An 18,915-nucleotide genomic window follows, 5' to 3' on the forward strand; every position below is an offset into this window, starting at 1 on the left:
TTGTGATACCAATAGAACATTGCTGGGTGAGGGACCCTATGTAAGCTTAGCTCTATTTGTTTCATTTATGCAAAGACTTCATCTTAGAATATTTCTGCTTATACAATTGCATTTAAATGCTAAACTGTAAGGGTTAACTAACTTGACCACATTTTAAGACTCAGCAGGCATGCTGGGTTAGCTGGGAAGATTATCTGCATTTTTTTTAAAGTACAGGGCAAGCAAAAATAGCAGCTTTTCAGGGCCACAGCTGTCCAGATTGTTTTGGTAGTCAGAGACAGCATGTATCAAATAATTTCAATAATACAGATAAGAATTAACATATATTGTAGTCACAGATTTATGTTATTAATTCAGTCCAGAGTCTGTTTTGAGTGCTGCTTTAATTAGCACAGAATACTGACAAAAGCCAGTATCTCTCTCTCTCTTTCTCCAGTATTTTTTTCACTTTCTGTAATGTGTTAATTTTAAGACCTGTTCAATAAAAGAAATTCAACTTCGTATCAGTGTCATCTCCGTCTATTCAGAGGAATGAATGGACCCTACACTCCGTCTGCCTTTAGCTAAATACATCTCATTTTCAACAGGATGGACCTTGCTGAGAAATAGCATACCCATTCAACACAAGGACACACATATTCAATTTCCAGTTTACCTTCTATATTACCAGTTTCTTTAGTGTTTGAGAAACATTTCCCTTTGAAATTTCTTAACCTGCAAAAATGCAGTTTTATATTAATCGATTTACATTCTCAGGAATATGTTGCTAAAAAGCTAAGAAATTCTCTCACTTTTCCAGCAGTAAGGGAGTCCACATCTTGATTGCTTTCTTTCTTCAAAACCTAGAGCTACTAGTCTAGTTTTAGCCCTATTCAATTCATGCCATCAGGAAATACCTTTTCTGTGCATATCCATCAGTTTGATAAGGCTGGCTGTCTCTGTCTGGTTATTTCAGCGTATGCGCCAAATTCTTTCCAACTCTTTGTGTCACAACCTTTGTCAGCTTATTTTCTAACTTGTTGGTAACCATGAAAACTTCTTGAACATAAGGACTTCTACTTCTATTGGCATTCTGGCCTGTAGTATGGTCTTTGTTTTTGTCAAACTACAACCCCTGCTCACCCTCCTCTCTTTCTGGACTACTGCTATATATTCTCTCCCTCCCTTTCACCCGTCAGTGATGTTTTTCCTAGGGCCATAACCACTTTCACACTGCATTTTCTGGCCTTCCACATGTCAATGGGTCTTACCTCCTGTCCCTTATCTTGCACACTCACCCAATATTTGCAGTGACTTTTTCTGTTCTCCCTATCATGCTGACATCCTTCCATACACTGACACCTACTGCATATATGTTACTCTAGTGCCAATTTGTCCTTTGGGATAAATACCTTATCCTGTGCTTCAGTTCACTTTGTTCATATTGAGTCATTCCTTGAGCTGTTGTGATCTGCACCTTGTAATTTTCCAACATACGCTTTTGTGAATTGTATTGTGGCTCTTCACTTTCTTTGCTCTGTTCAGATTCTGTAAATGTACAATCAGTGCCAATTAGCCTTGAGGCTAATTATCCACCAGTTTGAACAAAGAACAAAGCAGTATAGCACAGGAACAGGCTCTTTGGCCCACCAAGCCTGCGCCGATCACATTATCCTACCTAAACCATCTGTATCTCTCTAAATGCTGCCTGTTTATGTGCCTTTTCAGATAAGCCTTAAATGTCACTAGTGTACCTGCCTCAACCATCTCATTGCCATAATGTAAAATTATGAGGTGGGGATTTTTTACACCCCTGCAGCACGTTTCTTGGGAACGGGAGGTGGACTACCATTGGCTGGTGGCAGAATCTTCTGGTCCCTCCATTGTTAATGGGATTTCCCATTGAATCAGTCATCTGCCACCAAGAAACCTTCTGCAGGGGTAGCTGCATTTGATTGCTCTTGGTGGCAGACCCAAAGATTGCACCAACATTAAGAGTCAGAAAATCATCCCCGTTGTTTTTACATCGCTATGTATAACTGTATTTTGCGGTGTCGTAAGGCTTGCCAAATTTTCTCCAAAGCCTCAGCCTTAATAATCCTGCATGTAGGGCATTCGAGTGCTCATAAAAATTGAATTGATTGTAGTCCCTTCCAAGCGCAGGGAATGATCCTACATCACCAAAGGTTTTTTTTGGTTTCTCCAATAAAACCAAACAATCTCCCATAACAATTTGAAGGCAAGCATTGAATTAGGGATCTACAAATAGAATTTCTGCGATCTGTTATCTAACCTGTAAAATTCCATAGATCTTATCGTGCCTCAGGTCACCTTTCTTATAAATTTTGTCCATAAATTTTAAGAGTTTATCTAAACCTTCCTTAATGTTCAGTTTATGAGTCTCTAGCTCTGAAAATACTCTGCATCTGAAGGGAAGCAGTAGTGCCATAGCCATACATTGCTTTTTGTTTGGCAAGAATGTAACCCATAATCACTTCATTTGTCCATTGGTCACAAGATTCAGTTTTCAGTACAACTGTGGAAAATCATACCCTGATTCTTTGCACTTGGTTTCCAGCCATTCTTTTTGCAAGTAATTCCGATAACAATCTTCTGTCTGAAAAGCTATCTTAGTTTCTGAACTTAACCTTTAGACCAATTACGTTCTTCTATGTCATGTTAACTGGATTCACACTAGTTGGTGAAGTTAAAACTGACCACCCCCTATTTTTGCTCTAATAAAAACAGGGAGTGTTACAAATGCTCTGGCAGCATTTGTGTAGAGAGAAACAATGGTCCTATGTGAATTGTGGAGCTGAAACATGAGGCCTGATTTTCTCACCACGCCGTGCACGTTTTTTTGGCATGTCGGGTTGGGAGATGCACGTGTCGGACATTTTGTGGGACTTGTGCACGCATTCCTGACTCATGCACGTATCCTATAATCGTAGAGCAGGCGTGGCTGGAAACCGGCGGGAAGACCAAGTAGTTGATTATAATCTATTTTTCATGTAATTTAAATGTCATTATTGGACCTGAGAGTGAATTCTTCAGGCCCGGTAACATCTCCCATCCCATCAGGAGTATTTCATTCTAACAGAGCTTAGAGTAGCTCCCCATTTTTGGGAAATTAGCTGGAGACCCTACTGGTGAAGGGGGAGCAGCCAGGCCCCCCCAGGGGGCCGGCTGGCGGGAGTGTGGTGCCCCGGGCATGGGCACCCTGGCAGTGCCCAGTGCATTGGGCAGTGCCAAGGGAGTAGAACTTAGGGGCGAGGCCAAGGGGCTTAGGGCTGGGCCTAGGAGGGTAATGCCAAGGGGGCTGGGTCTAAAGGGTGAGTCCTATTGTGGGTGGGGCCTAGGGACAATCGATGGGGGTGGGGGTGTTTTGCTGCAATTCTGCATTGGGATTGGTTGGGGCTGGAGGCCAGTATTTGGAGCAGGCTGAGGGGGATGGTCTGCTGGGGGGGGGGGGCAGGTTTTGCCTCTCCGGAGGGGGGGGGTTATGCCCTGCCTCCCATGGGGGGGGGCACCTCCTGAGGGGTGGTGTCTGCCAGGAGGTTTGGAGGGGGATTGGCACTGCTGGGAGGATGGGTGGGGAGGCTGGAGATTGTGGTGCTCCGGGAAGGTGGTGGTAGGGGGGGCTAAGGGCTGGCCCAGGACTACTTATGTGGCCCGCGATCAGGCCATTAGGATGGGGGGGTTGTTGGAGGCGCAGCACTGTGGGGGTCCCAGCGATCAAGCTGCAATCTGCAATCAGCCAGCAAAGTGCAATCTGATAGTTTGGGGCCACTGCGCATGTGCAGAGTTCTGGAACTGGAAGACTTCAGCGCGAATAGGCCCTGCCCTCCGAGCTTTTAATAATATTCACAACTGTGATCTCTGCATTGCAGACTGTGGTAGATTTGAGTCTGAATTTCCACTGAAAAAAACAATCGTAAATTACATCATTTTCCATCAGTTCAGCACTTAGAATTTTTTTGTGAGAATTGCCCCCATTGACTCTGCTTCATAAAGAAAATAAAAACTAGGAGCAGGAGTAGGCCATCTAGCCCCTTGAGCCTTCTCTGCTATTCAATAAAATCATGGCTGATCTTTTTGTGGACTCAGCTCCTTTTACCCTCCCGCTCACCATAACCCTTAATTCCTTTACTGTTCAAAAATTTATCTATCCTTGCCTTAATTACATTCAAAGAGGTAATCTCAACTGCTTCACTGGACAGGGAATTCCACAGATTCACAATCCTTTGTGTGAAGGAGTTCCTCCTCAACTCAGTCCTAAATCTGCTTCCCCTTATTTTGAGGCTATGCCCCCTGGTTCTAGTTTCACCCGCCAGTGGAAACAACTTCCCTGCTTCTATTTTATCCATTCCCTTCATAATCTTATATGTTTCTATAAGATCTCCCCTCATTCTTCTGAATTCCAATGGGTATAGCCCCAGTCTACTCAGTTTCTCCTCATAACCCTCTCAACTCCGGAATCAACCTGATGAATCTCCTCTGCATCCCCTCCAGTATATCCTTTCTCAAGTAAGGAGACCAAAACTGTACACAGTACTCTAAGTATAGCCTCACCAGCACCTTATACAGCAGCAACATAATCTTGCTGTTTTTAAATTCCATCTCTCTAGCAACAAAGGACAAAATTCCATTTGCCTTCTTAATTACCTGCTGCACCTGCAAACCAACTCCTTGAGATTCTTGCACAAAGACATCCAGGTCCCTCTGCACAACAGCATGTTGCAATTTTTACCATTTAAATAATAATCCATTTTGCTGTTATTCCTTCCAAAATGGATGACCTTACATTTGCTTCTCCCTCCTCAGATGCTGCTTGGCTTGCTGAGTATTTACAGCATTTGTTTATATTTCAGATTTTGAACATCTGCAGTCCTTTGCTCTCCTATTTCATATCCCATGTTGGACGTTTGTAAGTGTCGTTAGTTTCAATTGAACATGAGAAAATATTTATAATTCAATGTAAAGTGTAATATTTATATTAATAAAACCCGATTATGTGAACAGTAATAGCCTTTTGTTGCAAATGTACTGGCTGGTATTAATTTACTGGAAAGTTTTTTGCATTTTTTAAACTTGGAAGTGAAACCACGAATTGTGTGCCAACAGAATATGTCACTGTTAGTTCAAGATGTTCTTTTTCAAAGTGGGGATGCTCCCTGATGCAGCACAATGTTCAGCACCATTTGCCATTCTTCAGATACTGAAGCAGTTCATGTCTAAATGCAGCATGACATGGACAATATTCAGGCTTGGGCTGACAAGTAGCAAGTCACAAATTTGCACCACACTAGTGCCAGGCAATGATCACCTCCAACAGGTGAGATCTAACTATCGTCCCTTGACATTCAAAGGCATCACTGTCAAAATTCAGTGGGGTTACCATTGATCAGACAGGTCATGCAAATAAAAGAACAGAGCAAATGTTAGGAATCCCATGGTAACTAATTCATCTTACACTGCTGCCACTGTTTGTTGATAGTGGAGGGACCGAATGTTTGTGGAAGGGGTGGCAGTCAAATGGGCTGCTTTGTCCTGGATGGTGTTGAGCTTGAGTTTTGCTGAAGCTGCACTCACTGAGGCAATAGGCGAATATTCCATCACACTCCTGACCTGTGCCGTGTAGATGATGGGCAGGGCTTTGGGGAAATCAAATCAAATTGATTTATTATTGTCACATGTATTAGTATACAGTGAAAAGTATTGTTTCTTGTGCACTATACAGACAAAGCATATCTTTGGAAGGAAAGGGGAGTGTGCAGAATGTAGTGTTACAGTCATTGCTAGAGTGTAGGGAAAGATCAACTTAATTCAAGGTATGTCCATTCAAAAATCTGATGGCAGAGAAGAAGCTGTTCTTGAGTCCGTTTGTATGTGACCTCAGACTTTATCCTTCTCCTGATGGAAGAAGGTGGAGGAGAGTATGTCAGGGGTCTGTGGGGTCTTTAATTATGCTAGCTGCTTTTCCAAGGCTCTGGGAAGTGTTGACAGAGTCAATGGATGGGAGACTGGTTTGTGTGATGTATTGGGCTACATTCACGACCTTTTGTAGTTCCTTATGGTCTTGGGCAGGGCAGGAGTCGTATCAAGCTGTGATACAAGCAGAAAGAATGCTTTCTATGATACATCTGTAAAAGTTGGTGAGAATTGTAGCTGACATGCCAAATTTTTTTAGTTTCCTGAGAAAGTAGAAGTGTTGGTTTACTTTTTTATCTATATAGTGTCAGCATGGAGGGTACCAGGACAGGTTGTTGGCGATCTGGACACCTAAAATCCTGAAGCTCTTGACCATTTCTACTTGGTCCCCATTGACATAGACATCATATTCTCCACTACGCTTCCCGACGTCGATGACTATCTCCTTCATTTTGTTGACGTTGAGGGAGAGATTATTGTCGTTGCACCAGTTAACATAGAACATAGAACATAGAACATTACAGCGCAGAACAGGCCCTTCGGCCCACGATGTTGCGCCGACCAGTTACAAAAACAATGACCCACTAGCCTATACCAATCCCTTTTCGTCCATAAACCTATCCAGAGATCTCTTAAACGCCCCCAAACTAGACGCATTTACAACTGCAGCAGGCAGGGCATTCCAATCCCTCACCACCCGCTGTGTAAAGAACCTACCCCTGACATCCGTCCTGTAGCTACCCCCCCTTAATTTAAAGCCATGCCCCCTCGTGCTAGCTTTCTCCATCCGAGGAAAAAGGCTATCACTATCCACCCTATCTAAACCTCTAATCATCTTATATGTTTCAATAAGATCCCCTCTTAGCCGCCTTCTTTCCAACGAAAACAACCCTAAATCCCTCAGTCTCTCCTCATAGGACCTCCCCACCATACCAGGCAACATCCTAGTAAACCTCCTCTGCACCCTCTCCAACACCTCCACATCCTTCTTGTAATGCGGGGACCAGAACTGCACACAGTACTCCAAGTGCGGCCGCACTAGAGTAGTGTACAGTTGCAACAGATTATCTATCTCATTCCTGTCCTCCGTCTCATCATTGTAATGGATCGGATCTCAAACAATGGTGTCATCAGAATGCAGGAAGTTATTAATGTTCTTAGGTCGCACTTAAAATCCACGACCACTGCCAACTAGAAGGACTGGAACAACAGATACTTGGAAACATCTCCTCCAAGTCACTCACCATCCTGACTTGGAAATATATCATTGTGCCTTCATTTCCTTCATCCTAGAATTCCCTCCCGAACAGCACAGTGGGTGTACCTCTGGGACTGCAGCAGTTTAAGAAGGCAGTTCATCACCATCTTCTCAAGGGTCACTAGCAATGAACAATATTGCTAGTTATCCTTGACCTAGCCAGTGATGCCCAATCCCATAAATTATTACTTTTTAAATTGTAAATAGGATTGATCTTTTGGGCATTTTGTCCTAATATTGCAGAGGGCCACGTTCAGAGAAGCGGCGCTGGTTGCATAATTTGAACGCTTAAGTTGTGTGTAATTGTCTGACAAAGAGGTAGTTGCACAGAGCATCATACTGAAGCCTGAGCTTTTGACTGAGTAAGGAACAGTCCAACACAGGAAGAGGCCGTTTGGCCCACAAGGTGCCTTTCTAAACTAAAAGACCTTTTGCCCCTACGCGGTCAGTATTCTTCTATTTCCTGTCTACTTTTGTGCAGGATGGCACAGTAGTTAGCATTGCTGCCTCACGCTGCCAGGGACCTGGGTTTAATTTCTAGCTTGGGTCACTCACTGTCTGTGTGGAGTTTGCATGTTCTCCCCATGCCTGAGTGCTCCAGTTTCCTCCACAGTCTGAAAGATGTGCTGATTAGGTGCATTGACCTGAACAAGCTCTGTACTGTGGCGACTAGGGGAATTTCACAGTAACTACATTGCAATGTTAATGTAAGCCTTACCTGTGACTAATAAATTAACTTTGACTTTTTCATTGTACATCCAATTGATAATTTAATGTCTAACAGCTTGGGAAGCTCTTTGTTGCCACCTGTACACCCTAAATCTATTTATTTATTTATTAATACAAATACCCATTTGTGGAATGAGATAGCACACATTGGAAGGGCATAGATCAGAATTGGAGGAAGTTTAACCCTTAACTTAGGAGTATGCCATTCTATACATTTATAAAGAATCAAGAGAAAAATCTCCAAAATTCAGGACCAGTAACATTATGTTCTTGTTCATTTGTCTTCCTACTCATTAGTTAAAACCCAGGGATACATGAACAATCTCACATTGGATTTACCTGGCACGCTTTGAACCACACTTTTCAACATGCACCTGTTATTCTAAAAGAAAATCTAGAATGGAGTAATATTGAGTTTGACATTGGTGGTAGGGAAATTAATGGAAAAAATACTTAGGGGTAGGATGTATGAGCATTTGGAGCGTTGCGATCTGATTAGGGATACGCAACATGGCTTTGTTAGAGGGAGGTCTTGCCTTACGAATCTGGTGGAATTCTTTGAGGAGGTGACAAAAACAGTTGACGATGGGAGAGCCGTTGATGTCATCTATATGGATTTCAGTAAGGTGTTTGACAAAGTCCCTCATGGTAGGCTGGTAGAAAAGGTTAAGGCGCATGGGATACGAGGCCAGGTAGCTAGGTGGATTGAGAACTGGCTGGGTAATAGGAGACAGAGGGTAGTTGTGGAGGGGACCTTGTCGGGCTGGAGGCCAGTGACCAGTGGTGTGCCGCAGGGCTCAGTACTGGGACCTCTCCTCTTTGTAGTATACATAAATGACTTGGAAGAAAGCGTAGGTGATGTGATCAGCAAGTTTGCTGATGACACCAAGATGGCAGGGTTGGCGGGTACTGAACTGGATTGTCAGGTGATACAACAGGATGTAGATAGGTTGGTGCATTGGGCAGATAGAATTTAATCCTGACAAATGCGAGGTGATGCATTTTGGAAGGAATAATGCAGAGAGGAGCTATGTGATAAAAGGTAGACAGATTAGGAGTATAGACATAGAGGGACCTAGGAGTGCAGGTTCACAAATCCATGAAGGTTGCGTCACAAGTGGAGAAGGTTGTTAGGAAGGCTTATGGAATGTTAGCCTTTATAGGAAGGGGTATAGAGTATAAAGCTGCCGTCTAATGCTTCAGTTGTACAGAACTTTGGTTAGACCGCATTTGGAGTACTGCGTCCAGTTCTGGTCACCTTACTACCGGAAGGACGTGGAGTCTCTGGAAAGGGTGCAGAGGAGGTTTACCAGGATGTTGCCTGGCATGGAGGGGCTGGGTTACGAGGAAAGGTTGGAGAAACTGGGACTATTCTTCTTGGAAAGATGGAGATTGAGGGGGGACATGATAGAGGTATATAAGATACTGAAGGGAATAGATAGAGTTAATAGTGAGATACTGCTCCCTAGACTGGGTACAAACACGAGAGGTCATGATTTAAGGGTGAGGGGGGAGAGGTATAATTTGGAAGTGAGAGGAAGGTTCTTTACGCAGAGAGTTGTGGGGGTATGGAACGCGCCACCGAGTAGGGTGGTGGAGGCAGGAACGTTGGACTCGTTTAAGGTTTAGTTAGATAGACACATGAGTGAAACGAGGATGGAGGGTTATGGTAGGGGCTATTAAATAAGGTTAGAACCTCGGGAGACACCGGAAAAGCAGGCTTGTAAGATTGACGTTTTTGTCTTTTTATTCCGCAGGTGGAGGTCCACCTCGTGTCAAACGAGGGGCATGCACACGGTGGGTTGTGCGTGGGCTGCTCTTGGAAGTTCTGGGAGTGGCCTAGTACTTCGTGTCGGTGTGTGTGCTTGATCCTGGACCGGTAGACGGGCGCCGCAACAGCTCGGTGACTAGCACTGCTAGCTGTGCAGATACATGGATTTGGGCCTGTGTCTGTGGGAGTTTGCGCATTCTCCCTGTGGTTGCGTGGGTTTCCTCCCACACCCCAAAGATGTGCTCTTAGGCTAATTGGTTTCCACCAAATTGACACTATTCTCCCCTGAATCTGGCTAAATTAGGGGTTCCATTCGTAGACATGCAGGGTAGAATAGGTGTAGGGTGATGCGGCGGCGCGGGCTCGTTGGGCCGAAGGGCCTGTTTCCCGTGCTGGGTTGTTCTTTGTTCTTTATTACAGGCAGTATCCAAAGGAAATCAGCATCCCACATCACTCTCAACCCATTTGTTAAACACCATGTTTGCCCACAACCTGGATTATTTAGATTGAGTTTGAGTTGCCAAGTAGGCAACCTCCTTTTTGTAACTTTGGTTTCAAAGTGATAGTCTACTTAATTTCAGCTTCAGGCACCTCATTAGTTTGGTTACACACATCAGACCAATATGGAACAAATGTATTTAGTCTGATAAGTATATTTAATCTCAATCTTAATCTACAAATGTAACATGTACTAATTCATATGTATTAACTCTCTATACCTTGAGGTAATTCAATCACTTCGCCCCACTTTTTGCAGTAATACAGGTAAACATATATATTATATTGGACTGAGTGTATCTGTTACCCTTTACAAGTCTATAACTGAGTCAAGATTATGTAAATAGAGCCAGTTGCTGCACATGTCTTTGGGAAAGTGCCGACAGGTTGGGAAAAGTCAGTTGATAAGCACATGGATTTCCATGTGTAAAGATGGTGGGGAGAAGTAAATAGAATTGTCAGAAGTTTGATATGATGCCATATGGAGCTGAGTCATAGCGGTACAATTTACAGTAAAGGATGTTTTGAGTATCATAGTCAAATGTGTTTCCTCAAATAATAAAATCTGAAAAGTGCACAGATGATATGCACAATTGAAATATCACCCCAGATAAGCGTAATGTTAATTTAAATATGCTACTCAAAAGATCAAGAGAATTTCTTTTTTACTCTGTACAACAGTAAATTAAATTGGATAAAAATTATTGGTATAGAAATAATTAAAAGGTTCTCTCACCATATAGTTTGTGATATGTATGGATTTCACAGCTTATAGTTGCAAAACAAAGTCGTCATTGATCACATGCAAGAATCTTGTAGCATTCTTCTGCGAATAGGCTTTGGAGTACAAACACAGGACAATAATCTATTTCTTCGTTTTTTCATGATAAAGTGGTAACTATGAAATTTAATCAGATTTTGCTTCTGAATTCAAACAGTCAACAGTATATTTGCACAAGTACATTGTTTAACAAATTTGTATTAAAATTGACCAAGTTATATGATTGTGCTTTTATTTTCCAGACAAAAGTACCATCACCCCATTCAATACAAGTACTTCAATCACAGGGCATCACAATTGATTCAGAATTTTAATTATAAAAAACATTTTAACTGGGTTCAGTTTAATCAAGACTGGCCCTAAATTGAGTTTGTATTGTATAAAAGAAAATTAATTATCTGTTCAAACTAGGGGATAGAGGGAGAGAAATAAAAGCTCTAAGAGTATGTGTACTCGTGCACAGAACAAGGTATGAAAAGAAGAGAAGCATTTAAGGATTGTGCTAAAGTGCTCCCTACATTATGACATTTGACATTTCCCTTAATGCACTGAAGTTAAAAGCTGATCTAAATTGGTGGGTTTCTATTGTACGTTGAATCATTCTTTTGTATTCAGCAACCTTTGAAAATGTTTGTGTTGTGGTGAATAGAAAAACTTCAACAATTGCTGGCAAAGTAATGGTTCTGCGCACCAAAGCTCTTGTAAGAAGCAATGAGGGAGAATGTGTTCTGTGAAACACAGATAGACTTGGCAAGTGTATCAAGTCACTTAAGTTAGTCTTGTGGAAATATACCAAAAGATAAAATTAAAATATTAGGGTTGCTTTTGCAAAATCGCAGTACTGAGTATCCTTGTCTGCTAGGAACAGACATATGAGGAAAAAATGCTTTTCTATCTACTAAAATGAATGGACAAAAAGACGTGGGAAACACACCCATAATTTCCTGGTGGGAATGACTTTGCAATCCCTGAGAGTCAGGCTCCCAGCTAGGAGTGTGGGATTAACCCTGCTGGAAGCTTTTAGCATTTTGGCAGAGGTTCTCCACCAGGAGCATTTATTTGTACAGTTCACCAAAGTATCTATCATTAATGTATCCAATGAATGCACTCCAACATGCTCAAAGATCAAAGCATAGAAGTAGGTTACTGTGCACTTAGAGGAATGTACCAATAAAATTAGTCTTCATAAGGGCTTGCTTTCTGCCAGGAGGATAGAATATTGCAATATATAAATATTGATTTGGACACTTAGTTCACTAATGTTCAGTCAGTTCTGGAACTTTTTTCTTTTCAGTCATTCTTTTCGCTAATTTAATTGGTAATTAAATTTGTGATTGTCATAGAGTCAGAGTTTTATAGGACAAAAATGTGCCTTTCAGCCCACTGTGCCTATACTGGCCATCAAACAACTATCTATCTTTTTTAAAAGATATGTATTTTGATGATTTTTTTTCATTCTACATAAATAAACACAACAAACTGTCAAAGATTGGTACAGTACAGCAAGATCATTTTCAGACAAAGACATGTAGAAAGAGAGAGAAAAAAAATTACCAACACAGTTGATAATTCTAAGTCATACCAAGAATCCTGTCTCCTTTAAGAACATTGAACAAGTAGGCTTTAATCTTGACACAGGACCAGAAACAGTGCAGGTAATCTCCTTTGTCAATCTTGCACTTCTAGCACACTGAGGATATGGGGGTGGTATCAAACCTGTGCCTCAAGCTTGGAGAAATATGCAGACGATGCAATATCTTAATCTGGGTATTTTCTGTTCCATTACAAACTGAAATTTTGTTAGTACATTCCTAAATATCACCCCATGTCTCCTCATCAATATTTACTGTGAGGTCACTCTCCCAAGACCACAGTGTGTCCAGTATATCATCACAAGATCTAGAGCATAGAGTGCTGTAACATTTACTGACTAACTGCCAGGGATCCAGTGTTTTTTTCCACCAGGGATACCTTAGCATCAAAAAGATGAGTTTTCTTATTAAAGATAAAGTCCCTAGGTTCTAAGTATGTAAAAATGGTGTGTTTTGCAATATGGAACTGTTGACACAGTTGCTCAAAAGTTAACAGGATAGCACCATTAAACAGATACTCTAGTCTACAGAGGCCTCTATCCCTCCAGATATTGAAACCGTGGTCCCTAAGACCTGGCAGAAAATCTGGATTATCCTGAATCAGAGAAACAGCAGAAGTTAAATGAGATTTTTCCTCCGACTCACAGACCATCCTCCAAGCCTTTAGAGTGGGAATAATAGTAGAATTATCAAATATATCTAACATTACCTTAGGATCCCAAAGAAATAAAAGTGATTGCAAAGAGTTCAAGGATTGATCAGCTTCAATATCGAGCCATATGGAGGAATGGTCTCCCCTAACCCATTCATGTATAAATCTAAGGTCAGAAGGTCTTAAAATTTGGTATCCCTGGCCCTCCTTTAGAACCAAGCAACTGCAGCTTAGCCAGTTTTAAACAAAGCTTCTTGTCCCAAACAAAAGAACTAAACCACCCATAAAATTTCTTTAAGGACCTTCGCAGACAACAGGTTAGATGAAGACAAAGTAGCTTAGGCAACAGATTCATTTTAAATTAAGGCAATTCTATCCAACCAGAAAATCGGTAAGGATGACCAACTATGCAGGCCCCATTTAATAGAGGCAAAAAAAATGGAGGAAAGTTTGCTTTGTATATCTGCCAAAAACCAGAGATAATACAAATGGGCGGCACAGTAGCACAATGGTTAGCATTGCTGCCTCACAGCATCAAGGACCTGGGTTTGATTCTGGGCTTAGGTCTCTGCCTGGAGTTTGCACGTTCTTCCTGTGTTTGCATGGATTTCCTCGGGTTTCCTCCCACAGTCTGAAAAACATGCTAGTTAGGTGCATTTACCTGAACAGGTGCCACAGCGTGACAACTGGGGGAATTTCACAGTAACTCCATTGCAGTGTTAATGTAAGCCTTCCTTGTGACTAATAAATAAACTTTTAAACGCCCAGATAAATAAACCCTGATGGAGACCATCTAAAGAGAACAAAAGGAGAAGGTCTGCCCTTAACTTGCTCAGGGGCATTGCCTCCGATTTCACAAAGTTAATCTTATAACCCAAAAAAAGACTAAATCTAGCTTTCACATAAGTAATAGCAGGAACAGAGAAGTGTGGCTCGGAAACAAACAGCAATACATCATCTGCATAAAGTGAAATTTTATGTTGCCTACCTGCATTAGATAACCCATAAGCCTGGATGTCCTTTTTAATGGCCTCTGCTAAAGGTTCAATAGCTAGAGCAAGTGAAAGGAGAGACATCTCCTTTCTGAAGGCCAAAATTCTCAGATCAATAATCATTTGCCATTAGATTCATGGAGTATTTGAATCCACTTCACAATGTCACCTCCCAATCCATGAATAAAAAAAAAATTATATTCTACCCAATTGAAGGCTTTATTGGCATCCAAGAAAGTCACCATCCCATCTAAAGTATGCCCTTGGAAGACTTGGATAATGTTCAGCAGTCTCCTAACATTATTGCATGAATTCTGACCCTTAATAAATCCAGTCTAATCATCCTGGATAATCACGGGAAGGATTTTCTCCAGGTGCATTGCCAGAACCATAGACAACACTTTAAAATCAACATTCAATAAAGAAATGGGTTTCTCAAAAATACACTGCTCAGGATTCTTGCCCGATTTCAGGATTAAGGAAATATTCACCTCCCAGAGATGCTGTGTCAAATGAATGATTATACCTTCCATTGGTGGGTCTAAAAACAAATAGAATTTACCAATGAAAATTACCAAGCTCTGGTGCCTTTCCAGGTTGAACCTCTTCTTGGAACATTCAAAGCTGTTCTCAGATTCTCTGAGACAGAGGGAAACTCAAGAGAAATGAAGAAATGCTCCTTAAGTGCCAGAGTGTCTTTAGCTTGATCTGACTTGTACAAATTGGCATAAAAGCTCTTAAAAACCTCACTAATGTCTTCTGCTCTAATCCTATTTTCCTTAGCATCCACCACCAAAGTAACAGTCTCAGAGTCCCATTTCTTCCTCGTAAACAAATCCAAAGACTGCTCAATTTGTTCTGCTTAGCAAACCGCAAACTCCTCTCTGCACCCTCGGTCAACAGAAAGTCCAGTGCTCCTCAAACTACACCAATTTCATTCAGCTTCTCATGACAAGAATTCCTATCATACACGTTCTCCAGTTCAGCTAGCTGGACTTCCAAATAATGCTGCTGCTCCATCAATCTATGCCTCTTACTGGCTGAAAATGAGGTGACCAAACCTCTAGCAAAGGCCTTGCAGGTATCCCACAGAATAGAGAGGCTCATATCAGAAATTAATTAACCAAATAAAAAGCATCAAATTCAGTCTTGAAGTGTGAGGTGAGTTGATGGTCTTTAAGTAAAGATGCACCAAATCTCCTGGGCCGAGGCAGCGTTTCTTGAGGAGAAATTCTCAAAAAACTGGAGCACAACCAGAGATCACAACAGTAATACTAGTATAAAAGTAATTGAGTGCAGGATTCGGCAGCATGGTGGCACAGTGGTTAACACTGTTGCCGCACAGCACCAGGGACCCAGGTTTGATTTGCGGCTTGAGTCATTGTCTGTGCAGAATCTGCAAGTTTTCCCAGTGTCTATGTGGGTTTCCTTCGGGTGCTCTGGTTTACTTCCACAGTCCAAAAGATGTGCTGGTTAGGTGCATTGGACATGCTAAATATACCTGAACAGGTGCCAGAGTGTGGCGACTAGGGGATTTTCACAGTAACTTCATTGCAGTGTTAATGTAAGTCTATTTGTGACACTAATAAATAAACTTAAAAAAAAACACTGGCACAAAAAATAGTCAATCCTGGTGTGCCACAGATGAGGGCTGAAAAATAAAATAAACTCTTTATCCATGGGATGCAAAGTTCTCCACACATACAGATAACCCTGCTCTTCACAAGGTGAAACCGACACCTTAGCTTGTAGGATAATAAATGTGAGGTCATCCATTTTGGTGTAAAATGGACTATTGTTTAAATGGTAAAAAATTGCAGCATGCTGCTGTGCTATGTCCTTGTGCAGGAATCTTGAGATAGTTTGTAGGTGCAGCAGGTAATTAAGAAGGTAAATGGAATTTTGTTCTTTATTGCTAGAGGGATAGAGCTTAAAAAACAGCAAGGTTATGTTGAAGTCTATAAGGTGCTGGGGAGGCCACACTTGGAGTACCCTGTACAGTTTTGGTCTCCTTACCTGAGACAGGATATACTGGCACTGGGGTTATAGCTCTTTTGTTACTTGTCCAGAAGGTTCCCACTCTGATTGATGAACGACAGAGGAAAGAGTTTATTTGGAAGGGGTGCAGAGGAGATTCCAGAGTTGAGAGGGTTGGCTTATGAGGAGAGACTGAATAGACTGGGGCTATACTCACTGGAATTCAGAAGAATGAGGAGAGATCTTATAGAAACATACAAGATTATGAAGGGAATAGAAATGATAGAAGCAGGGAAGTTGTTTCCACTGGCGGGTGAAACTAGAACTAGGGGTTATGGTAAGCATGCAGGTAAGTGGAGCTGAGTCCACAAAACAATCAGCCCTGATCTTGCTGAACAGCAGAGAAGGCTTGAGGGGCCAGATGGCCTACTCCTGTTCCTAGTTCTTATGTTCTTAAGGTTCCTTGTAACAGGGAGTTTGGCAGCATAGTGGTTAGCACTATTGCCTCACGGCGCCAGGGACCCAGGTTCAATTCTGGCCTTGGATGATAGTCTGTGTGGAGTTTGCACATTCTCCCCGCATCTGCATGGGATTCATCCAGGTGCTCCAGTTTTCTCCAACAGTTCAAAGATGTGTGGGCTAGGTTGATTGGCCATACTAAATTTACCCTTCGGGGCCGATTTTCTCATCAAGTTGCGCCTGTTTTCAGGTGCGAAAACTTGGTAAAGTCAGGAGTGAGGGGAGTAGTGCAATACACTCGGAAGGGGCACAACAGCAATTTAAATGTATCTACATGCATTTCCATTGACTTATTGGGCTGTATGCTCAACTTTACTGGCACTTCCCCCATTACCACCGCATTCGCCCATTCGGAATCGGCGTGAAACAGATATGCTCCATATAAGTCAGATTTGGGCACTTCATCAGTGAGGGTAAGTGAGGAAGTAAGTGCCTAGCGTCCAGTGGTTATCTGCTGCTTACGGGGATTCTTTTATTAAAACACAGAAACATAGAAAAACTACAGCACAATACAGGCCCTTCGGCCTACAAAGTTGTGTCGAACATATCGCTAGAGATTACTAGACTTACCTATAACCCTCTATCTTACTACGTTCCACGTATTTATCTAAAATTCTGTTAAAAGACCCTATCGAATCCGCCTCCACCACCGTTGCCGGCAGTCCATTCCACGCACCCATCACTCAGTGAAAAACTTACCCATGACATCTCCTCTGTACCTATGCCCCAGCATCTTAAACCTGTGTCCTCTTGTGGCAACCATTTCAGCCCTGGGAAAAAGCCTCTGAACTATCCACTCGATCAATACCTCTCAACATCTTATACACCCCTCATCCTTTGTCTGTCCTAGGAGAAAAGGCCAAGCTCCCTCAACCTACTCTCATAAGGCATGCTCTCCGATCCAGGCAACATCCTTGTAAATCTCCTCTACACCCTTCCTATGGCTTCCACATCCTTCCTGTAATGAGGCGACCAGAACTGAGCACAGTATTCTAAGTGGGGTCTGACCAGGATCCTATATAGCTACTACATTATCTCTCGACTCCTAAACTCAATTCTTTGATTGATAAAGGCCAGTACACCATACGCTTTCTTAACCATAGCTTCAACCAGCACAGCTGCTTTGAGCGTCCTATGAACCTGGACCTCAAGATCCTTCTGATCTTCCACACTGCCAAGAGTCCTACCATTAATATTATATTCTGCCATCCTATTTGACCTGCCAAAATGAACCACTTCACACTTACCTGGGTTGAACTCCATCTGCCACTTCTCCGCCCAGTCTTACCTCCTATCAATGTCTTGCTGCAACTTCTGACATCCCTCCACACTATCCACAACTCCTCCAACCTTTGTGTCATCAGCAAACATCCCTTCACTTCCTCATCCAGGTCATTTATAAAAATCACAAAGAGTAAGGGTCCCAGAACAGATCCCTGGGGCATTCCACTGGTGACTGACTTCCATGCAGAATATGATCCAACTATAACCACTGTTTGCCTCCTGTGGGCAAGCCAGTTCTGGATCCACAAAGCAATGTCCCCTTGGATCCCATGCGCCCTCACTTTCTCAATAAGCCTTGCATGGGGCACCTTATCAAATGCCTTGCTGAAGTCCATATATACTACATCTACAGCTTTTCCTTCATCAATGTGATTAGTCACATTTTCAAAAAATTCAAATCAGGCTCGTAAGAACATAAGAAATATGAGCAGGAGTAGGCCATCTAGCCACTCGAGCCTGCCCCGCCATTCATTAAGATCATGGCTGATCTGAAGTGGATCAGTTCCACTTTCCTGCTTTCTCCCCATAACCCTTAATTCCCTTGTCTATCAGAAATCTATCTACCCATGACTTAAATATATTCAACGAGGTAGCTTCCACCGCTTCAATGGGCAGAGAATGCCAGAGATTCACCACCCTTTGAGTGAAGAAGTTCCTCCTCAACTCTGTTCTAAACTGGCCCCCCCTTATTTTGAGGCTGTGCCCTCTAGTTCTGTTTTCCTTTCTAAGCGGAAAGAATCGGTAAGGCATGATCTGCCTTTGACAAAGCCATGCTGACTATTCTTAATCATATTATACCTCTCCAAATGTATATAAATCCTGCCTCTCAGGATCTTCTCCATCAACTTACCAACCACTGAGGTTAGACTCACTGGTCTATAATTTCCAGGGCTATCTCTACTCCCTTTCCTGAATAAAGGAACAACATCTGCAATCCTCCAATCCTCTGGAA

This window comes from Carcharhinus amblyrhynchos, chromosome 25, assembly GCF_965287045.1.
Source record: "Carcharhinus amblyrhynchos chromosome 25, sCarAmb.v2.hapA, whole genome shotgun sequence".
NCBI classification, from domain to species: domain Eukaryota; kingdom Metazoa; phylum Chordata; class Chondrichthyes; order Carcharhiniformes; family Carcharhinidae; genus Carcharhinus; species Carcharhinus amblyrhynchos.